At 36.1% G+C, this 7,500-nt stretch overlaps 1 protein-coding gene across 3 annotated transcripts in view; it reads left to right on the top strand.

Moving 5' to 3' along the window:
* Positions 1–6,426, top strand: part of fusl (transmembrane protein fuseless) — a 95,068-nt gene extending 88,642 nt beyond the window's left edge. For all 3 annotated transcript variants that reach the window (XM_076204804.1, XM_076204803.1, XM_076204802.1), the window contains exon 6: positions 1–6,426. This exon is cut by the window's left edge and continues 509 nt beyond it. The gene's annotated coding sequence lies outside the window, so the exon portion shown is untranslated.
* Positions 6,427–7,500: the final 1,074 nt, after the last annotated feature.

Genomic DNA, 7,500 nt, shown 5'->3' with positions numbered 1-7,500 from the left:
GGGTGCTGGGGGACTAGAGAACTAAGAAGAAGGAGGAGGAAGAGGAAGAGGAAATGTTGATGGAAAGGTCTTGTTTTGGTCTTGTGATATTTCAAGGGACCAACTAGGGGTAGGAGACGAGAAAAGGAAGATTTTTTTCCCATGTTCTTCGTTTCATAATTAATCCATAAGATATTTCATCTTTTATTATTTTTCTATTTTTATGTTTATGTCACTTCAAGCCGTATCAAATCTTGAACTACTATTCCTCCCTCCAACAAAGTTAGTATTTTCTAATGTTATTATTTCTAATGTTATGTTCACATAACAAACATTATGACGTAACGTTAAGAAACGAAATAACGTTAAGTGTCAAGACACTGATTGCTGTTGTCATTTACCAGAAATGGACAAAGTATAAGGGTTCTTCATGACAGTAACAAAAATCTTAAACGCTAAGAATATTTTCATCATCAACAACAACATTTGCTTACTTTTACGTATTTTTTCATAAATAACAAACAACACTAAAGTTATTTATGTGTACAACACCAGATCATGCGTGTAAAACACGCAGATAAATAGCTGTAGTGTTGCCTTCTTTTATGAAAAATGGTGTAAAATTGGCAAATGTTGTTTGCAGTAATTCGGTAACTTTCGTTGTTTTGTGTCTGCTGTGAAGATGCCTGTTGTCTCGAGTTTTTTTTTTAAATTTGATCAAATCATTTAGAAAATCCTAGAAATAAAATAATTTAGAAAGTCTAGAAGAAAGTCCTTAAACATGGCACAATAAACGTAACTGAACGACAAAACCTTTATTGAATGTGCAACATTTCCTTGTGAGAACCTTTATCAAATACCTAAATTAAAGTCTTGGAAAAGTTCCAATAAGAAAAAACATTGCATATTCAGTAAAGGCTTTGGTTTGAAGTGATGTTTATTCTCTGTCAAAACTGTCGACAGTTCTCATCTTCAAATAAATTCAAATATTTCAACTGGGATATCTAATCCTTACGGGGTTAATTGAGACAATTTATCAGAGACAATTAATTAACCCTTTATCGGCCAGAGAATCCTCAAAGCTGAATAAAATAAGATTCGATTAAAAAAAAGTAAAATATACCTTAAAGGGTTCACCAGCACTTCATTTTCTCTCGAAAAAATACTTAAATCAAATCAAACAATGAATCTAACAAATAATAGAATATAATTGGGATCTTAAAAGTATTCGAATATCAAACTGTAAGAAATAGTCGACCTATAGCAATCCAAATAAGTCATGTTCCGATGATGTTCAAACAAAGGTCCAAATTCTCTGAGGTTAGCCATGAATGATAATAGTAATAAAAAACGTATCTGTAAAATTATTCGACTACCAAACTGTAACATAGTTAGCCTAAATCATGAAAAAATATTTGTTCCAATAATGTTCAAATCCGAACAAGAGGCAAGTTCCAAAGTTTATTTTCATGGGGGCATTCGAAACGGTTCGAAACACGACAACTTGTATTCGACGCTGGCCAGTGTAAACATTTGTTCTTGTGCAGTTAGCAGTGTTCAAAAACAAGAAAGAATGTGGAAAAGGACTCGTGATATTCTAGGGGTGCAAGGAGTGGATATGTACGTTAAAAATGCTATAGAAGAGGTGCAACATGCATAGGTATACAGTAAGTATTTGAGCTCTATAGTATATTGGTCTAGTTTATGGCACGAATTTAGAAGTTGGGGTTTGGCAATGCGAGTTGCTCCCTCCTCCCCTTCTGTGATAAATACAACAAAATAAGTCACTATAAATGTCCAGTTGTGCACAACTACGTGATATAGCAATAGCAAAAAATAATGATTAATTTTGTAAATTATAATATATCAACCCAATATGCAATTTTCTTGGCGGAAATGAAAAACAAAAAGTTGCTAAAACAGATTTCGTAAGTAACGAGGTCGCGCCGGACGAATGGTACGCCATGTTTGTTTTGATAGATGCTGACGTCGAAGAAATGAAAGGATGATAAATTCGTCTATTCTAACCTAACCTAAACTAACCTCACCTAACCTGTATTTAGTAAATCGGTACCTGTAATTTAAAGGTCATCCGTATGATCGTCGTCGTCGTCGTGACGGATATTGGCGGCCTGTTCAATCACTCTTTCTGATTGCGAGGTATAAAGATTTCTCAGAGCTTGAAGGAATGCATGGTTTTCAGCTCCATAGCATAACACTTGATAAACGACAAGATGGCGTCCCGATCCTATGCTAGCGACTTCGTTCGTTAGCATATTTGCTTGTAGCATGGTATTCTTTTTTTTATTTCCGCCAAGAAAATCGCACATCACGTTCATGTATTATAATTTACAAAATTAATATCTAATTTTCTAATGCTATATCGCGTAGTTGTTCGCAACTGGACTAATACGTAAATCTATTTTTGCCACCGAATATTCATATTACATTAGTATGAATATATATGAAATAGTTGATAATCTATTTTGTCATGTTTAATACGGGAATGGTAGAAAAGAAAATTTCTAATCTTATGTCTAATCAATGACTGTTTGGCATCCATGAAACCAAGCCTTTTGGGTTACCAGACCAGCCTCTTACCAACCTGACCACTGATGGTATAAAAGGATTACAGCCTCGTACGATAATTGTATGTAGGGATTTGATGCTGTTCGAAACTGCGATCAGAACATCTGTTTTACTCAACCCCTCGACTCCACGGTTGGGGACAGGTTGGAGTTGCCAAATAGCTATTACTTATTAGCGTTGTATAGTAATGATTTATAATTCTTATTGGTATCGATTGTGAATGTATTAAGGTGTCTTCAAGAAATCAAATGACAGTGATCATCAAACAGTCAAAGTATACTCCTTTTTTTACTTAAAAAAGATATTGCTTCAAATTCGAAAACAATGAAAAAGATTTAAAGATACAGTCAATGGAAATGACTACATTCATACACTGATATCGTCTGTGCCAAAATATTAGATCTTTTTTTTATCTTTGTCGTCCATCATTTGAAGTTTGTTTGCATTAATATCCAAACGGGGTCCAAAACTGCACATTTTATCGGGGTAACAATTTCGGTGCGTTATAATGCTGAGTATACTCGTACATAGCCCCAGTTAGGAATAAATCAACTCATTCAAAGAAATTCTCACTCATGTCCTCTAAATGAAAAAGTAAAAAGAAGAAAAAGGCATTACTGTGATTGGTTGGGCTTATGTCGTAATCTATTTAGAAAATATGTGCAATGTGATTAATGAAATAGCGTTAATGAAATAGTGGAGTAAAGACTGTTTGAATATATTTGGAATTTACTAAGATTATCACACTAATTTTGAAGTATTTGTTATATAAAAGTAAGCTATTTCTAAGCTCCTTTTTCTCCTAAAATCAAACTTGAATAGGATAACGATGCAAATACTTCGTAACCGTTCAACTCTGGTATTGATAACAGCACCGAGCGAAAATGTTCATCTAATAAATGAATTGTAAAGAGTAATGATATCTTGTACAAATTGTAGGGTAGATGACATGTTTGGTGTGTGAAGAACACTTATGTTTCAAGATGTGCAACACATTTGAGGAAAAAAAAATAGTTGTTGCACAGATGAAAAATCAACTGGAAGCTCCTCTGTAAATATTTTAGTTGTTTGTGCTTTGGGAATGCTCTTTCCCCACTTCTCTTTGTTCTAAACATACCCTTACTTTCTGGGGCTCCCCAGTTATCTCTATAAATCGGTATTTTTTTTTTAAGTTATTGGAAATAATCATAGGTGACCAATTTGACCACCTTTATTGGCCAGTTTTTTAGAGTTTAAAATCTATCTTTTTCTCATTCATGTCCTTATAGATTATCTAGGTCCCTGAGTTCAGATATACACTGTTATCTAACAGTGAATTAAACTTAAACAAGTATATTTATTCTTTATTTATAAGAATACATCTCAGAGATGGAAAGAGAAAACAATTTATACAAAATTGGGCCTCCCATAAGAAAGTCATCGTGCAACTTTTCATTTACAGTATACGTAGTATTTTGAAACAAATGAGACTTAGTCTCATTTCAGATACTGAAATTTGAACATGTAGCAGGAAATAAGTATTGAAATAAGGGGTCCAGGTGACGGGAGTATAAACTCTGTCGCCAGCCAGTTGGACCAAGGGCATGGTTCATTGAATTCGACGCTACGAAGTCCTGCAGAACGCCACCTTGGCGAAGCGGGAGTTTTTAAAGAAAAGATAATTGAAAATAAACCTTACAATAACTGAGAAATAGGTTACAAAGAGTAGAAGGGATTTCAGTTAAAAAATGGGAAGCATTAATCTATGTAGACGAGATAGAAGCATCACTACATAATAAAAACGATACCTCCAGGTTCTTGAAGAGGGTGGCTATCCATTTAACATTTCTCTGGTTTCTCTCATGACATACTGAAATCTATTCCATTTGATATTCCACTTCTACCCAACAACAGTGGCTCTATCTACTCCATTTTTCCTTGTATCAACTTCAAACAGAAGTATTAGATACTTTTTTGTATTGAAATAAAAAGAATCAGCCCTTTTTGAATCAAAATGTTTATGATTCATTGATTGTGGCAGTGACGGGTAAAAGTGCCATATTTCAGTGCCTAAAGATTTGCCTTTGTCACTGCGTATCTCTAGATATTTGTGTGAAAGTTTCTTTTCCTTTTCAACTTATTACCTCTCTCTTACTCGGTTTGTGGTAACATTCCTTTTCAAAGTTTTGCAACGTTCAACCAAAGATTTCTAAATCGTTCGTTTATCTAGCTCGATAAATATATACATATATATCAAAGATATACTTGAAATTACGTTAGGATTGGTATTCATATCTACAGCATCTACATCTTGCTTCACTTTTCTAAGTTTATGATTTGCAATTGTAATTATAAGTACAACACTCTCGTGTTATGATACCTCCCTCTGTTAGGTTTCTAAGTTACTGCAGTGCAGTGAGGGATGTTTGCAGAGCGACTTGACGTCATTGCTGCTGAGATTATTGTCCTCGCAAACACTGCTGACTTGGTGGCTTTGTTATGTCCTTGACTTGATTTCTGAGTGCTGCGACTGCGTGCATCATCGACGTGACTTCGTATCTACAGCAGCTATCATCTAATCCAGGGGTTCTCAACCTGTTTCCTCACGTAGCCCCTATACCTATGTGTTACTGTTCATTAACCTCCTAAAGAAGACAATTTGAATACTGAATTTAATCGCTCTGCACCCCACTACCTCCCACTAAATTTTGTTTATTGGATCCACTTATGAGACTCTGTCGTTCATTAGGTGGTCCATGGGCCACAGGTTGAGGACCGCTGATTAGAATTATAGAATTATTCTAATCTGTATCCTGACTTGCTGCGTGACTGGAGATTCTCACGTGCGTGTGCATTTTTTTTTCTTTTTGTTATTTCGCAGCTGTAATCGCCTTATCTAGGTGCTATGTATATTTATTTATTACGCTGTTACACTCGATCTATTCCGTTTAAGTGTTTCTGACCATCTGCCTAAGCTCTTTTGGTGTAGGAACTTCCTATCGAACTGAACCAGATGATAATATTTTGTTCCAAGATGGGACACGGTGACAATCATATTCCCCATTTCCCTTTTATTCAGAACTGAAAATAAAACCGACTCTAAGAGTCTGGGTACATATTTACCAAGTTAATTAATTTTCTACTTTAACCGTTTAGCCCTGTTCACACGAGAAAAACACTGTCTGCAGACATAAGTGAGAGTTATTTTGGTGATGCTCGTCGTCTTTGTAAACGGACACGAGCATGTTGCTAGGTTGTCTGCAACAGACAAATGTGGCACGTTTGTCACTGAGAACAATATTCTCGCTTTTGTCAGAAGACATTGTATGCTCCTTTGGTGAACATAGTTTTTATTCTTCACCAGTGGCCTTGTGAAGCGGATTTCTTTTCCCACTGATTACGAATCAATCAGTAGCCACGACGCTGGACAATCTCCTGCTGGATTTTCTGGTCCTAAATATTTGCTTAAGACGAAGTGGTAAGAAGACGACAATCATTGAATCCGCTAACAGTCTACTGGACTAGTTAGATTTCTAGGCTTCGCTGCTTTCAGAACAAACTTTAGTCCTTGACTTGTAGACTTCATTATTATGATTTATTAATATTAACAAACTAGACCATATAATTTATGTAATTCTGTATTAATGGAAAACTTTAAAAGATTTATGATTTTACACAAAGTTAGTAATAGGGTTACTAAGTGTTGAAGACGTCACAGAATGAGACGTTGAAAGCTGAGTGGGTGGGTTTGTATATAATATACTGTATATCCACAAGGTTATTTTCAGTATACGAATGCCAAGTCAGACCAGCATTTACTCGATAAGTTAAGAAAACGTCGACATATATTTTACGGTTTAATAAAGACATGATAGTTAAGAAAGTTTTCATTTTCCTTTAACCTGGAGCTAGAAATGGAACTATATACGCATATATTTTAATGATATAAAATTTCGCCACCCATTGATTAATAAAATCTACTCGTGGGTCACCCAAATCTATATAGTTTGCTGAATGTCATATCATGTTGACATTCCCAGTAATAAACAGGCCGACAAGGCAACTCGAGAAGCGGTATCAATCTACTGCGATGACTTCAACCAGCTGCCTGCAATAGTCTAATATCCTGTTCTCCCTTACGCAAAACAAAATGTGACAAAAAACGCTAGAGGAAGCATAAAAATAAAGTAAAATAAAACAAAACAAATAAAATAAAATAATCTAACCGACGTTTATGAGACATCATTGCTTTTAACCCGGGCAGTGGGCGGGAGACAGTGGTGACCCTTCATCTACAAGGATCTAAGATAAAAGAAAAAACAGATGGGAATGGGTTTGGAATGAACCCATGCTTTGGCTGGCCACCACCTTTACAAATGGTAAGAAGCCATTGGTACATACCTAGATAGACTAAAGGGATTAAAAAGGAGACAATCTCGTCTCACACATAGCCATATCATGATTAGGGACGATCCTTCCACCTCCCCATGTGATGCCTCCTTACAATATCATATATCTTACTGGAATGCCCAAATCTTATGGCTTCTTACAACGCGCTGGTGGCGTAAGCGGAAGCGTGCTGGTCTCGTATTCTCTCCGTTGTGTGTTCGAATCCCACCCGTCTCTCAGATTCCCAATAGTGACTGTGTGATACCTATTCCCCAACAGTCCCTTTAAGAGCATAGGACAAAGGTGACGGCTTCGGCCGCAGGTACTCAGTACCTCCTGGTGTAGGCTCGTCACCATTTACGAATACTGGAAAGTAGGATGGCGGATGAAGAACATAAGAATGAAGGAGACTGCAAGAGACCATAAGGTCTACACTAGGCATCTCCGTATCCAGCTGAGACAGCTTTTCAGACCTAATGAGTTCTACACAGGCAGCTGCACAGGGGAGTTATTTATTTCTTCACAGCTGTGGCAAAAATGTTTTTTGTGAAATTTCCGAGACTC

This window comes from Oratosquilla oratoria, chromosome 21, assembly GCF_046742065.1.
Source record: "Oratosquilla oratoria isolate Oo_2021 chromosome 21, ASM4674206v1, whole genome shotgun sequence".
Taxonomy (NCBI): Eukaryota; Metazoa; Arthropoda; class Malacostraca; order Stomatopoda; family Squillidae; genus Oratosquilla; species Oratosquilla oratoria.
The sequence above is the reverse complement of the archived record's forward strand: the minus strand, read 5'-3'. Positions and strand labels throughout refer to the sequence as shown.